At 42.7% G+C, this 17,264-nt stretch overlaps 1 long non-coding RNA gene across 1 annotated transcript in view; it reads left to right on the plus strand.

Moving 5' to 3' along the window:
- The window catches only part of LOC124544616, a 62,735-nt gene extending 46,267 nt beyond the window's left edge, over positions 1-16,468 (plus strand). The window contains exon 4 of the long non-coding RNA XR_006967550.1: positions 16,306-16,468. This is a non-coding gene — a long non-coding RNA (uncharacterized LOC124544616). The remainder of the gene's footprint in view (positions 1-16,305) is intronic.
- Positions 16,469-17,264: the final 796 nt, after the last annotated feature.

Raw genomic sequence — 17,264 nt, forward strand, 5'->3', positions numbered from 1 at the left:
GCGCACGGCAGATGGACTGGTTTGCGCGACCTTTTTTGCGATGACGACATACGCCTCACCCAGCGGTTCACTCTGCAAGCGTCTGTGAATATCTGAGTGCTCTTGTTTTCCGCTGAAAGAAATACAATGACACGTCTCTGCTTGGAACGCACATCCGCTACAGACGCCATTTTGAAAGCCATATACAGGGTGGTCCATTGATAGTGACCGGGCCAAATATCTCACGAAATAAGCATCAAACGAATAAACTGCAACGAACGAAACTCGTCTAGCTTGAAGGGGGAAACGAGATGGCGCTATGGTTGACCCGCTAGATGGCGCTACCATATATCAAACGGACATTAAATGCGTTTTTTTTAAATAGGAACCTCCATTTTTTATTACATATCGTTTAGTACGTAAAGAAATACGAATGTTTTAGTTGGACCACTTTTCTCGCTTTGTGATAGATGTCACTGTAATACTCACAAACGTATAATTACGTGGTATCACGTAAAATTCCGCCAGTGGGGACGGTATTTGCTTCGTTATACATTACGCGTGTTAAAATGGACCGTTTACCAATTGCGGAAAAGGTCGTGTGCTATGTATGCTGCTCGGTATCCTGGACGACATCATCCAACTGTTCGTACCGTTCGCCGGATAGTTACGTGATTTAAGGAAACAAGAAGACTTCATCCACATGGGAAACGTCAACCACGACCTGCAACAAATGATGATGCTCAAGTAGGTGTTTTAGCTGCTGTCGCGGCTAATGCGCAAATCAGTAGCAGACAAATTGCGCGAGAATCGGGAATCTCAAAAACGTCGGTGATGAGAATACTACATCAACAACGACTGCAACCGTACCATATTTCTATGCACCAGGAATTGCATGGCAGCGACATTCAACGTCGTGTACAGTTCTGCCACTGGGCACAAGAGAAATTACGGGACGATGACAAATTTTTTGCACGCGTGCTATTTAGCGACGAAGCGTCATTCAACAACAGCGGTAACGTAAACCGGTATAATATGCACTGTTGGGCAACGGAAAATCAACGATGGCTGCGACAAGTGGAACATCAGCGATCTTGGTGGCTTAATGTATGGTGCGACATTATGGGAGGAAGCATAATTAGCCCCCATTTTATCGACGGCAATCTAAATGGTGCAATGTATGCTGATTTCCTACGTAATGATCTACCAATGTTACTACAAGATGTTTCACTGCATGACAGAGTGGCGATGTACTTCCAACATGATGAATGTCCGGCACATAGCTCGCGTGCGGTTGAAGCGGTATTGAATAGCATATTTCATGACAGGTGGATTGGTCGTCGAAGCACCATACCATGGCCCACACGTTCACCGGATCTGAGGTCCCTGGATTTCTTTCTGTGGGGAAAGTTGAAGGATATTTGCTATCGTGATCCACCGACAACGCCTGCCAACATGCGTCAGCGAATTGTCAATGCATGTGCGAGGATTACGGAAGGCGAACTACCCGCTGTTGAGAGGAATGTCGTTATACGTATTTCCAAATGCACTGAGGTTGTCGGACATCATTTTGAGCATTTATTGCATTAATGTGGTATTTATAGGAAATCACGCTGTAACGGTACGCGCTCTCAGAAATGATAAGTTCACAAAGGTACATGTATCACATTGTAACAACCGAAAAAAATGTTCAAATGCACCTATGTTCTGTATTTTAATTTAAAAAACCTACCTGTTACCGACTGTTCGTCTAAAATTGTGAGCCATATGTTTGTGACTATTACAACGCCATCTATCACAAAGCGAAAAAAGTGGTCCAACTAAAACATTCATATTTCCTTACGTACTACACGAATACGTAATAAAAAATGTGGGTTCCTATTTAAAAAAAAAAACGCTGTTGATATCCGCTTGACCTATGGCAGCGCCTCTAGCGGGCCAACCATAGCGCCATCTGGTTTCCCCCTTCGAGCTAGACAAGTTTCGCTCTTTGTAGTTTTTTCGTTTGACGCTTACATCGTGAAATATTTGGCCCGGTCACGATCTATGGACCACACTGTATAGAACCGCCATCTCTCGGAACTCCGTGAAACTACAGGGTTGGAGGGTGGAATATTCCATGACGTCCCACAACAAATTCCGCATATTTCTTATTGAATGCCAAACGTATGCAATATACTTTCAGCAAAGGCAACCCAAGACTACAAGATCTAACCTGGGACTTATTACAATACCAAATTGTGCATCATAGTTGGAGGGGGACATTACGCTTCGGGCGAAGTGAATATTAAAGCAGTTATTAATTAATATATATGTGCCTAAATAAACTCTGACATGTTTCATTATTAACTTCTTTACAATAGTAATCTGTCCAAGGAAAATTGAAAATATGTAGGAAAAATAGAAAACACATTTTAACTCATCTTGATAATTTAATAATATTTTTATGCCGCCCCACCATGAAGCACACATCTCATTGAGAGGAGTTTGTAACGCTCATCAATACAGACAGATGTACCGTGGGTGTAACCACAGTTGGCAGGAGACGCAAAGAAACAGTCTTCATGAGTGACGCATGTGGCCTTGCAGCATTAACCAAAATCGCATTCAGGGGCGAACCTGCTGTATTTTGGCACCTGATGTTGAGTTTAAAGTCGCCACCCCACTATCCTGCCGGCAACAATTGTACGTAAACATCGTATGATAATTTTTTGGTTGGGTGCAAGCAATTTTCTGATGCAAATGATTAAGTAAGTGAAGTATAAGGTTACATATTTTTAAAATAGTTTTTGTCAATAGAAAAAAAATAATTAAAACACATTTTTGTAAACAAATCACTTTACTTGATGGTTAATGGAGCAGTACAAAAACCAAACCTTTCTTACTAACAAGCGAATTCAACATGTAGCTTAGAAGTCCCTCTTATGTTTACTGGTTATAGGTTCCACCTGTTATACAAAAACACTATTTTTTCTTGTTATCGAAACGTGTTTTGGCACCTCTGTGCCATCACCAGTGAGTTTTGCTTATAGAAAACTGTAAAAAGTGAACATATTTTGGGTTGTAACTGGTCTAAAAAAGTGAGACCTAAAGAAAGGTTCTGTTCGCTTTTCTTCTTACCGCGATTCTACATTATATGGTTTTGCAGGACCATCTGTATGGTGTCCTGCACTGATACCTTGTCGTCTGTAAACTCAAGCGATGTAAATGTGAATTTCACTGGCAAGTTAACACATCCCTTCTTTTTTTGAGAAACATGATTTTGGCATGGCAAAATGTTTTGCGTATATATTCGTTTTGTTGTGCCTGATCCTTGTTCCTACGCGCTCTGAGGGCACTGCACATACATATTAATGTACGCTGCGTAATTTCGGTTTTACAAATGCCTTTTCACTTCACAAAACGCGGTAAGCACTATGTTGTTGTGTTTCCTAACTCCGTCGGCGTTCATTAGTTCCCGAGAGATTTTGGCGTCGAATTTGAATTTTGTTTACTTTGTCTCTCTCTTTTCTCCATTTCTGTCTGTGTGTGTGTGTGTGTGTGTGTGTGTGTGTGTGTGTGTGTGTGTCTGTGTGTGTGAGTGTTTTAATTTCCTTTAGCTGTTGGTGTTGCCTTTTCTCTAAAGTCCCTTCAATGTGTTAAATAATGTGCCTTTACATAGTGTAGTGTTTTCATTCAAAACTCGTTTACCTTCTGCTGTTGCCTCTTATATATAAAATTTCTTTTCTACTGTTTGTGGTGTAGACTGTGACCGGATGTAAGTATTTTAAAATCTGTTGCTATTGTAATTGTGTGTTGGTTACGGACTGTTAGGTGGTCAGCAAATGTGCTCTAGGTACTGTTACTTTTTAGGGCTCTGAGGTGCTCTGAGTGTCTTGTTTAAAAAATTTGCATGTTTTTTCTATCTAATTGGCAAGTGTTGCTTGTGAGTTAATATTTCCTGATCTGTTGAATTTATCTGCGTGTGTCTTCTGTTTTATGAGTTTTTCTCTGTTGTGTTGTCTGTCCTGTATTCTATCCGAAGTCCATGTGTCTTCAATATGTTGACTATTCTGTGGACAGCTCTGTTATTGTAGGCAAGAATGTGCCATTTTATTTTTTGTGTGTATTGTTGCAGTCTTGTATCTTGCATGTGGTCATTGTTTGTATGTTGTTTTGATATGGGTTGCGTAAGATTTTGTGTCTCTCCTTTTCTGTTACAAATATGTTGATTTAATTTCTCTATCGTATGGGGCTTGTAACCAATTTCCTCTGCTACACATCAAGCACCAGTTCATTTGATGCCACATCATTGTAGCTTGTATTCTTATAAATGATACTCTGTTCAGTCCGTGGAGCATGAATCTGAGGCTTCTTGCTTGTGTGCTACTGGGTGGTTCGACAGATTGTGAATGGTGATGCTTATCGTTATCGAAGTCATGGCTGTTGTTCGTTATTCGTATGGTGATATCTATAAAATTTTGTGTGTTGCCTGTTTCTTTTTCTAACGTGAAGTGAATTTTTGGGTTTATGTTGCTTATTTCATTGTATAGCTGTTCTATATGTGTGTATGGTTCATTAGTCAGGCATCTTAACTCATCGACATACCAGTATATACTTTAGACTTTTTTGGTCTTATTATGTGTCTGGAGATCCTGTTTTGTAAATTGTTCATGAATATGTTGGCCAGCAGGTCACTAATTGGTGATCCCATTGGCAGGCCTTTATGTTGGGAATAAAATTCTTTGTTGAACCTAAGGTAATTTTGTGCTGTTACACTCTTAAATGTGGTTGCTGTTTCATTAACGTGTGAGACTGGTGGGTTTCCTTGTTGTTTGAGTCTGTGTATGGCGAGGTTGATTGTTTCATTTATTGGAATACAAGTTACACTGTTGTGGCATCAAATGATATGATGCTCAGTGTGTAGAAGAGGAAAACGGTTACAAGCCCCATATGGTAGAGAAATTAAGCCAACAAAGTTGTAAACAGAAAAGGACACAAAATCTTACACAACCCATATCAACACAACATACAATGACCACATGAAGTATACAAAAGTGCAACGACACACACACAAAACTAAATGCGACATTCTCACCTGCAACAACAGAACTGTCCACAGAATAGGCAACATGTTGAATTAACACGGACTTCAAATAGAATACAGGACAGTCAACACAACTCAGAAAAAGCTCAGAACACAGCATATACCCACAGACAAATTCAACACATCAGGAATGTAAGAACTCAACTGCAACGCTTGCCAATAAGTATACATAGGACAAACATTCAGGATCTTTTAAACAAGATACTCAGAACACATCACAGCCATAAAAAGTAACTGCACCCATAGCTCGTTCCGTCACCACCTAACAGCCCCCGACCAAAACCCAACTACAACAGCGACAAATTTAAAAAAACTTAAATCTAGCCACAATCTATACCACAAACTGACAGTAGAAAAGAGCTTCCACATACAGAAGGCAAACAAGTTTTAAATGAAAACACTACACTATGTAAAGGCACATTTTTTAACACATTGAAGGGACTTTCCGGAAATGGCAACACCAACAGATAAAGGAAATTAAAATACGCACACACACACACACACACACACACACACACACATACACACACACACACACACTGAAAGAGTGAAAAGAGAGAGACAAAGTAAACAAAATTCAAATTCGGCGCCAAACTCTCTCGGGAACTAATGAACGCCGATGGAATTGGGAAACACTACAACATAGTGCTCACTGCGGTGTGTGAAGTGAAATGTCATTTGTAAAACCGAAATTACGCAGAGTACATTGATATGTGTGTGCAGTGCTCTCAGAATGCGAAAGAAGAAGGATCAGGCACAACAAAACGTGAGTAATAACGAATATGTACGCAAAGCATTTTGCCATTCCATAATAACGTTTCTTAAGAAACAAGGGATGTGTGAAGTTGCCAATGAAACTCACGTTTGCATCGCTTGGTTTGCAGATGACATGGTATCAGTGCAGGACACCATGCAGATGGTCCTGTAAAACCATATAATGTAAAATCACGATAAGAAGAAAAATGAACAAAAATCTTCGTTAGACCTCACTTTGTTAGATCAGTTACAGCCTAATGTATATACACTTTTTACAGTTTTCAATAAACGATACCCATGATTATGGCATAGAGGTGCCGAAACATCTTTGGGTAACGAAAAAATAACGTTTTTTTCATAAAAGGAACCTTCACCCAATAATTTAACTGCAAACACGATAAGAAATACAAGAGCTACAGATCCAAAAGATGAATCTACCTTCCAACTTTGAAGCAAATTTTGAAACAGTGGGTAAAAATCGTCACCTGTAGCTGGATTTCTTTCGATTGTCAAAACTAACAAACTAGAGAGCAGAGCCGGCCGAAGTGGCCGTGCGGTTCTAGGCGCTTCAGTCTGGAACAGCGTGACCGCTACGGTCGCAGGTTCGAATCCTGCCTCGGGCATGGATGTGTGTGATGTCCTTAGGTTAGTTAGGTTTAAGTAGTTTTAAGTTCTACGGGACTGATGACCACAGATGTTAAGTCCCATAGTGCTCAGAGCCATTTAGAGAGCAGAGCTTGACTCATACTGGACCTAAGATGATTCTTAAATGGTTCGAGTTTTTAAAAACTCATCTCTCATGATCCTACTAAACCACACAAAGTTAAGAGAAATCTCTATGTCAAAATGAAATTCTAAACAGTTTCGGAAAAATATTCAGTAACGAACAGTAAGACCCTTAAATATGTCCAACCATCAGGCTCTGTTTCTTAGAACTTTGGTAGCTAACAAGATACCTTGTTAGGCGTGGAATTTATGCGATGATACCATCTACAGAAATCTCATTATAATTGTAAACTATACTTTTTTCCAGTAGTGGGAAATTTCCGCTTCACAGATTTGATCAGATAGCTGTGCTTTAAAAGAGCAGAACGTTCTGATATACGTTTCACGGTTTTGTAAGGTGTACCGGTTTCTCGCAGAAACCTGTCGATGCACTCTGACGTTGACCTTCTCCGTTCCTGTTGCAAAGGCACTGTAGCCTTCTCTCCAGGCACAATTTTTTTTTCTTGTTGATAGTTCTACTTTTTTGCCACAGTATTACCCACCTAATCATACGTACCCTTCGCAAAACGAAGCTTTTAAGTTTCTTCGCGTATGTCCTGTCTCTCTGGTTCTTCACTTTCGTGTGTTTTTACGTTATGTACGTATCCACTCCAGAATTGAAGTCATTTTATACCTTCCGCATGTCGTTTTGGTCTGATGCTTTTTGAAAACTTGATGCTGAAGGGATGAAGGGTGTAGAAGGTTTAACAACATTCAGCACTCAGGTTACCTGCGACTGGTCTCTCACAACTTTGCCGCTCTCTTTTTTGACAACTGTGCTCCACTTGGGAGATGTTTTATGTTTATGTATATATTTGAAATTATATTTATGTAATTTTATTTAAAACTATATTTTTAGTCAATAAGAACAATTGTTCGTTGATAAAAAGGAAATAATTAAAAAAACTGAGTTGTTTAAACACAGGCAGCATTTACTCATTGGAACTTAATGACACGTTACGTGCAAAATAAAGGAAATACTAGTACTGTACGTAAACAGTGTTTACGAATTATAGCCCAAAAGTTTTGTAGCATTAAAATACCTCAGTTTGATAAACATTTTTGGGAAGCGTTTCGCACACACTTCCCCTACAAGTAGCACACTATGTTAAGGGCAGTGTGACGTCACTTTATTTTCTGTAATATTGCCCCAGTTCGTATCTCCTCGTGTTTTTGATGCTCCTCCTGCTATTGCTGATTTGGTGATTTTGTTGCTGTATCTATCAGACACAACTTCGTCCTCCCTAATAATGTGGGATATTGAGCTATTGCTAATTTCCTGAGAATTTTTCCATTATATATTAGTATTAAACTCCTTAAGAAATATCCTTGCATTTTATCTTTTTATTGGGACCATTTTGTGAAGGAGATAAGACTTTAATGAGCAGACGTTAAAAAATTAGAACATAGCGAGGGGCCATGTACTTATTTTATGCGTTGCACAGATGTTCGCACACGTCTAGCTTTCACTTAGTGCAGTTATAGAGTCACATTTTTTTGGACACACCTGTATCTTCACATATGTCAACATTGCTTATATTAGAACTACACAGTGAGACTTCAGGGGAACGTAAACACATACACATTGTCTTGTTAAACAAAGCAAACTTGAATTCAACGTTTCTGTATTTATTGGGCAGGAGCTCAGGAGGAATTACGCGTTTATTCTTGTGCAGTCTACCTTTAGTCAGTTTCAAGTTGATCAAGGTCCTGACATGCTGGACACCACTACGTCAGCTATCAATGGTTGTATTTCTTCCTGAGTCTTTTATGTGAGTAACAAGATGTTTAAGAACATTTGAAAGCCATATACCGTTACCTGAAATGTTCGCGACAAGAAATTTCCGTTTCTACTACCGCAACCACCTTTAGTTCCAACTTTCTTTGTATTTTCAGGCAAATACTGCTTAAATGAGCAACGCCCTCGAAATGGAGTGAGTTGCTTAGCAGTCATCAGATACTCTTTAGGACTTGTAAGGTCCTGGGCCGAGACCTTTAGGGTTGCAGGATTTCAAAGCGAGGAGTTTGGTGGTAAAGGCCTGTTGGCGCTCTGCTCACTAATGAAATGGCATGAGTGAGACATACATTTATTCCACTTAAGTGTTACCATAAAATCATCTCCGTGACCGTGAGGGCAGTGGACGCAGCATGCAGCCTTGGAACACACTGACTTATCTACCCCAGCAAATTCTCAAGGTGCATTCTGGACTATTCAAACCCATGTCTGGCCATACTGATTCAGGTTTACCATGATTTCCCTAAATCGCTTGAGGAAAATGCCGGAATGGTTCCTTTGAAAGGACATGGCAGATTTCCATCCCCAGCCTTCCCTAATATGCTTGTGCTCTGTCTCTAATGGCTTTGTTGTCAATGGTAGGTTAAACACTAATCTCTTCTCCTACTCTTCCTATTCTCAACGCTCTTGTCTCTGTTGTGGCTGCTCACGTTACACTGTGGTACCATGCAGGGTTGCTCACATTACACTGTGGCACCATGCAGGGCTGTTCATGTTACACCATGGCGCCATGCAGGGCTGCTCACATTACACCGTGGCACCGTGCAGGGTGCCTCACGTTACGCCGTACCACCATGCAAGGCTGCTCTTGTTACACCATAGCACCATGGAGGGCTGCTCACATTACACCGTGACACCGTGCAGGGTTGCTCACGTTACACCGTAGCACCATGCAGGGTTGCTCACGTTACACTGTGGCACCATGCAGGGTTGCTCATGTTACACTGTGGCACCATGCAGGGTTGCTCACATTACACTGTGGCACCATGCAGGGTTGCTCACGTTACACTGTGGCACCATGCAGGGCTGCTCGTGTTACACTGTGGTGCCATGCAGGGCTGATCACGTTACACTGTGGCACCAAGCAGGGCTGCTCACGTTACACTGTGGCACCATGCAGGGCTGCTCACGTTACACTGTGGCACCATGCAGGGTTGCTCACGTTACACTGTCGCACCATGCAGGGCTGCTCGTGTTACACTGTGGTGCCATGCAGGGTTGCTCACGTTACACCGTAGCACCATGCAGGGCTGCTCACGTTACACTGTGGCACCATGCAGGGCTGCTCACGTTACACTGTGGCACCATGCAGGGTTGCTCACGTTACACTGTCGCACCATGCAGGGTTGCTCACGTTACACTGTGGCACCATGCAGGGTTGCTCACGTTACACTGTGGCACCATGCAGGGTTGCTCACGTTACACTGTGGCACCATGCAGGGCTGCTCATGTTACACCATGGTGCCATGCAGGGCTGCTCACATTACACTGTGGCACCGTGCAGGGTTGCTCACGTTACACTGTAGCACCATGCAGGGCTGCTCTTGTTATACCATGGCGCCATGGAGGGCTGCTCACATTACACTATGGTATGATGCAGGGCTGCTCACGTTCCACTGTGGCACCATGTAGGGATGCTCACTTTACACCGTGGCACCGTGCAGGGTTGCTCACGTTACATTGTGGCACCATGCAGGGCTGCTCGTGTTACACTGTGGTGCCATGCAGGGTTGCTCACGTTATACCGTAGCACCATGCAGGGCTGCTCACGTTACACTGTGGCACCATGCAGGGCTGCTCACGATACACTGTGGCGCCATGCAGGGTTGCTCACGTTACACTGTCGCACCATGCAGGGTTGCTCGTGTTACACTGTGGCACCATGCAGGGTTGCTCACGTTACACTGTGGCACCATGCAGGGTTGCTCACGTTACACTGTGGCACCATGCAGGGCTGCTCATGTTACACCTTGGCGCCATGCAGGGCTGCTCACATTACACCGTGGCACCGTGCAGGGTTGCTCACGTTACACCGTAGCACCATGCAGGGTTGCTCACGTTACACTGTGGCACCATGCAGGGTTGCTCATGTTACACTGTGGCACCATGCAGGGTTGCTCACATTACACTGTGGCACCATGCAGGGTTGCTCACGTTACACTGTGGCACCATGCAGGGCTGCTCGTGTTACACTGTGGTGCCATGCAGGGCTGCTCACGTTACACTGTGGCACCATGCAGGGCTGCTCACGTTACACTGTGGCACCATGCAGGGCTGCTCACGTTACACTGTGGCACCATGCAGGGTTGCTCACGTTACACTGTCACACCATGCAGGGCTGCTCGTGTTACACTGTGGTGCCATGCAGGGTTGCTCACGTTACACCGTAGCACCATGCAGGGCTGCTCACGTTACACTGTGGCACCATGCAGGGCTGCTCACGTTACACTGTGGCGCCATGCAGGGTTGCTCACGTTACACTGTCGCACCATGCAGGGTTGCTCGTGTTACACTGTGGCACCATGCAGTGTTGCTCACGTTACACTGTGGCACCATGCAGGGTTGCTCACGTTACACCGTAGCACCATGCAGGGCTGCTCTTGTTACACCATGGCGCCATGGAGGGCTGCTCACATTACACTATGGTACGATGCAGGGCTGCTCACTTTACACTGTGGCACCATGTAGGGCTGCTCACGTTACACCGTAGCACCATGCAGGGCTGCTCTTGTTACACCATGGCGCCATGGAGGGCTGCTCACATTACACTATGGTACGATGCAGGGCTGCTCACTTTACACTGTGGCACCATGTAGGGCTGCTCACGTTACACCGTAGCACCATGCAGGGCTGCTCTTGTTACACCATGGCGCCATGGAGGGCTGCTCACATTACACTATGGTACGATGCAGGGCTGCTCACGTTACACTGTGGCACCATGTAGGGCTGGTCACATTACACCATGGCACTCTGCCGAATCATTAGTTTAATTTGTCATGGGTGTAAAACGCTGAGACTAATTAATTATTTGTAGAAGAATGGGAAACCTGGCAGAGGCCGATTGTGGGCAACTTAGTTTGGGTTCTGGAGAAATGTAGGAACACATGAGGCAATACTAACCCTACATATTACTGTAGAAGATCAGATGAAGAAAGGAAAACCTACGTCTACAGCGTTTGTAGATTTAGAGAAAGCTTTTGACTTTGTTGACTAGAATGCACTCATTGAAATTCTAAATGTAGCAGGGGAAAAAATACAGGTTATTTACAGCTTCTACAGGAACCAGATTACAGTTATAACAATCGAAGTACTTGAAGGGGAAGCAGCGATTCAGAAAGCAGTAGCACTGAAATAAAGATGTAGCCTATGCAAGATGTTTTGAGTCTGTACAACGAACAAACAGTACAGTAACACAAGGAGAAATTTGGAAAGGAAATTAAAGTTCAGGGAAAAGAAATAAAAACCTCAAGGTTTGTCGATGGCACTGTAATTGTGTCAGAGACAGCAAAGGACTTGCAGCAGCAGTTGAACGGAATGGTCAGTGTCCTGGAAAGAGGTTATAAGATGAACACCAGGCAGTTTAAAAGAATGTAAAAGAATGTAGTCCATATAAATCAGACGGTGACGAAGGAATTAGCTAGAGAATGAAATACTAGTTGATGAGTTTAGCTGTTTGGACGGCAAAAACTGATGATACTCGAAAAGAGAGGATATAAAAATATGTAAACTAACTATCGCAAGAAACGAATTTATGAAAAAGAGGAATTTCTTGACATCGCTATGTGTATGTAAACTGAACTTGCTTCCTCGTCCGTAAGTATCTGTAGAAACAAATATGGGGATTGTGATCCGGTTTTGATTAATAGATACCCTGATTCACGAGCATTGGTTTTGTATATTATTTATAAATATTTAGTTCAAGTTGAATGAATTATGACGCATTAAAGTTGAATTGTGAAAGTGATACCACTGGGGCCCAGCGAACTGCCGCCATTACTCGAGACAGTAGCAGTGTCTTGTGGCAGTACAAAGCGTTACCAAATTCGCATCTCGTGTGATGGTCTGATGGTAGAAGCTGAAAGGTTGTAGATTCGAATCCTGGCACGGTCATTTGTTTTTCACATTCCCTTTTAACCTAGTATTCACCTCTTAGCGATGTGGAGGTTCGCCAGAAGCGAAACGTGGCTCGCATTCGAGCTCCCCTTCGCCGGCTGGATAAGTGGTTAGGGACATGCAGGTCGACTGAGTAACATCCAGTTGATTAAAATCGTTTCAGAACAACTGCAAAGCGAAAAAAAAATATGAATCCGAAATCTGTGCTTTTCAATTATTTATGTGTAATGTTAAACGCAGCATGGTATGCAGTTTTATTTCGTACGTACAAAGAAAGTTTTCCAGCGGCGCAGCAGACGACTCAACTCCCAGGTTTCTTTTTCCCTTGAGTCAATATCAAACATGCATGGGAACTCGATTCTTTGCGTGGTAGGGCGAAAGATGTTATTTTTTTGGATACTTCGATATAATTCAGAAGAGTGGTAAACGAGTCTTCACTAGCGGGAAAGAGATATAGGTCTTTTGAAGATCATATAGACATGGACACGATCTCCTTGAGCCGTCCGCGACTCGTGTTCGTGCCGTTTATTACTTGACATCTTGTCTTTGCGGTATTGTCGTCTCGTTCCTTATTCGATTTACTGGCGTCACTGAGTTGCTGGCTTGCCTGCCCGTGAGTGGCAACAGCAGCGATTGTCGATAAGAGCGCTGTCGTACTATCTTTGATGCCACCGCTAGTATTTCCGGGCCGTCGTGTGCAGTGAGTTCAGTCGGGGTTGAGTACCAGTGAGGTCTGGACAGCGAGTACTCGCCCGACCGTTTCCGGTCCCCTTCAGTTGGTCATCCTGTGGGACGTGGGTCGGTTCCTTGCTTGTGCGGAGATGTCACGTGGCCAATGGCCAAGTGTTCCCTCTGCATGGTTGGGTCCTAGCCAGTGTCTCTGGGTCGGTGTGCGTCCGAAGGGAGACGGGAAGCAGCAAGAGTGAGGTCCGGACAGCCATGACTCGCCCGACCCTTGCCGACACGCATCACTTGAGTGGGACGACCTTGGTGGGTCGTTCGGTCGGTCGTCTTATCGCTCGACGTGTATTTGGTAGCCGACCGTTTCTGGGTTCTCCGTGTGCGTCGACTTGTGATTCGTCCTTGTTGTTCCTCAGTGACTGCTTTTAGTATCGTTCGAGTTGTTTGTGGAAGTGTTCCCACGGAACCGTGTGCAGCTTGTGGTTTCGACCGACAAGTTATTGTAACGATGTCTGCGTGTTGGATGCAGTGAGTCGGTTGGGACGGATCAGCAAGCAAGTCTCTGTGGCGCGGGGCCAAGTGAGGGCCGCTGGCGGTGTGCACACGCTGTCGGATCGTGAGGCGCTAGCTGCGAGAGCGACTAGTTCGATGCCCACGGAACCTGGACGCTGAAGTTGAGTGATCAGTTAATCTGTTATGAAACCTCAACTATTGTGACACCTCTCCGTTCATTTGCGGGTTGTTGTCTCCTTGGCCATTCGGGCTAGCAGCGTCGTATGATGTGTTGGAGTCAGCGAAATCTTGCAGACATCTTCCTATGTCGTGACTTATTACTAAATTGACTGTTACTTATCAGTGAAGTGAACTAGCAGTATTTTATGCCCCGTGGCCGTTAACGCCCCACTTTCCTGCCATGGTCGTTAGCGTAGTTTGTAGGCAGTGTCCCTTTTCCTCGTCGCGTTGTTGCAGTCCAGCACGGCTTGTAGTTCGACAGCCCTTTAAGTTGTTTGGTTCGTATTCGCTTAGGGTGATTATTGTTCCCCTGGCTGTTTTTTGACGCCAATTTCTAGAGGCGTAGTGCTGTTCGTATTCTCGTCCTCGGCCGACATTCTCCATCATCGTGCCGTTGGTCGGACAGAAGGAAATTGGTTAAATTGTTGGTCGGTCCTTGGGCGGTCCCTAGTTTGGGTTGCCATCAGATTACCTAACTTCAACTCTTGATTGCCTGTCTCACCTCACGTTTGAGCTACCTTCCCAGGCCGACCCTTGGAACACTTCTGAGCACCATTTGTTCTGTTTGTTTTAAATTTTGATTTTCATTTTCGTTTAACTATTGTACAAGGCTTTTGGCCGCGTATTAATTCCGTTTTTTTAAATTTTACGTGAAGGCCTTCATCCGTGTTAAATTAAGATTTTGAGCAATGACTGTTCTAGAGAAAAAAATTTTTTCTTAGAAATTGTTCTATCTGAAATTGTTTGTAATCCAGGCCCTAAGCCGTTAGTTCTTCCATGTGTTATGTGTGGCTTTCAGCCGAGGATTGGCGTGAACCCGTTAATAAGGCCTTCAGTCACGTGTATTCTCTAAGGGAATTTTTTTTAATAAGAAGCAAGGGGTTTATTCTAGATTATTTATCTGACTTGTTGTTCAGGCCTTTAGCCGTTGTTTCAAATTTGTTTGTGGCCTTCATCCGTGCAATAAGTTAATCAGGTTTCGGCCGTTTTAAAAGAAATTTTCTTGCTTAAAAAGATTGTTTATTAATGTGCCTTAATTATAGTTGTCCTTCAGACGTGTAGTGTAGGCCTTCAGCCATTAATTGTTTTCATTGCATGTTTTTACAACTTTTTTTACCTTCTATTTTTAATTGTTTTCGATTTCTAAGCCAGGCCTTCAGCCGTTCTTCGTTTGCTGTATGGTTTTGGGCCTTCAGCCCAGAAAGCATCTCAAGTTTTTTTAAAGTAGGCCTTCAGCCGTATTGTTTAATTGTCATCTTTAAGCCAATGTGTAAATCAGTGGTTCTCAGAAAAATAAAGTTATATGTTTGATTGTGCAACTCACAGTAACTGTTTGCGGCCCCATCCACAACCTTAACCTTATCCTGTGCGCTCTCTGACCACCTACCCACCAGGTACCACTCCTTGAATGGCATACAGAAATTTCTTGAGGAGTAATATACAAAATTTTAAAACACTTGTACAGATCGTTGAGAGACGCATTTAGAAATATGACGACAATTTCAGACTGCCAATTTCTGCTTCCCTCAGATTAGCTGTCGTAATTCAGATTCTTAATTGACTGCAAATTATTCGAACAACGGGCAGTGAGTTACTCAGTTTTGAAGTATCGTAATAAAGATGAAGAATAACGAAAAGATAACCACCTCGTCGTCATGCTGCGATATGAGACTTACAATTTGAAATAATCAAACTTTTTAACCAATAGTTTCCCTGCAATCGTAAGTTATACAAGATGACATTCACTTACTTAATGTTATTCTCTGAATTTTATTCGCGGCAACCAAACAAAATACGCTGCTCCAGTGAAGTAGTTGAGGGTATTTGTAGTGTAGCTTTGTACGGAAGTGAAACGTGAATGGTAATCAGTTTAGACAAGACGAGAATAGGTTTTAAACTGTAGCGTTACAGAAGACTGCTGAATATTGGATGGGCAGAGGGTATCACTTACTAAGGGGTACTGAATCGAACAGAGAAAAAAAAATCAATTTGTCGTACAACTTGAATAAAAGAAGGGGTTGGTTGACAGGATCAGATGGATGTAGGCTGCAGTTTTCAGAGATGAAGAGGCTTGCACAGGATAGACTTGTGTAGAGAGATGCATCAAATCAGTCCTTGTATTGAAGAGCACAACAACAACTACTACAACAGCAATGTCGATACTTCAGAGACCCTTAACTTCAGTGAACATTGTACGTTTTGGTCCCACAAATGATACATTCATTTCTGTATACTTATAAGGCAGATTTTGTCTAGTTATGACACCAGCTTTTCTTTTTGAGATATAGAAAAAATATATTCGCATTTTAAATCCTATGAGCCACTTTTTACAAATATTTATATATTTTCATTTGGTTTTTAGTAGGGGTAAGTGAAAACAGTCTCTTCATTTTTTCAGGTATACTACGACAAAGAATGCCCAGAAAGTTCCCAGCGAAATGATCAGCCGACCAAAGAGATTCCAGCTCAACCACTTCCGTAATGAAGATGGCTTCGCACACTGCGATTACTGCAAGACTCAGCCTCAAACATCGATACTAATATTCGGAGCTTCTATGCTTCACGTAGCCCTCATAACTTCGTATTAAGTAGACTTTCTTCCAAAAATAAAGTTTAATCGTAATTACTGTTTCTGTGTGATTACTGTTTTCCTGCTGCTACCCAGCCAGTTCACTTATGCTGTCTGATAAAGCCTCAAGTGTCATCCAGACTGTATGTTTTCTCCTATTCTTCGGTAAAGCGGTCAGGCAAAAGTTTCATTTGTCGTGACATAACAAAATATTTGCAGAATTACTAAAATATAAGGCAGATTAGAGAAGACCGACTTGATAAAATCCTTTTTCGGATGTACCAGTTTTATTTCTTGCTGATTACAATTTTGGTACGTTTCTGAGATCAGTCCACGTTCAGAAGATTTCTGGGTCTGACAATGAGATTTGTTTGGTTTAAAGTTCGCCCTCTTAGTAGCAGATCGATTTATATGATGGCTAGTTTAGATCAGTATTCAATAATCGATAGATCTGCTCAGCTGCATAAGCAACCAATCATATCCATATGGAACCACATATCAAAATATCACACATAAAATATCCCAGCGAAAAAACTGTATTCTGGATGCAAAAGGACAACAGAAATGCGAAATTTTTTTGTATTATATTGTAATTGTAACGCGGAATCTCTAATGACGAATATGTCGGCAATGATGATTTGATTGTTTATCTGATTTCAAAGAAAGAATAAAAACGTTGGTAAGTGTGTAGCAAGAAGACAGCCTATTGTGTTGGAAGTACCAGTTCAGAGATCTTTCGTACTGTTGTTGCAGTGGAAAGGTGTGCACAGCGTTAGCTTAATGGAGAA

This window comes from Schistocerca americana, chromosome 8 (genome assembly GCF_021461395.2).
Source record: "Schistocerca americana isolate TAMUIC-IGC-003095 chromosome 8, iqSchAmer2.1, whole genome shotgun sequence".
In the NCBI taxonomy this organism is placed as follows: domain Eukaryota; kingdom Metazoa; phylum Arthropoda; class Insecta; order Orthoptera; family Acrididae; genus Schistocerca; species Schistocerca americana.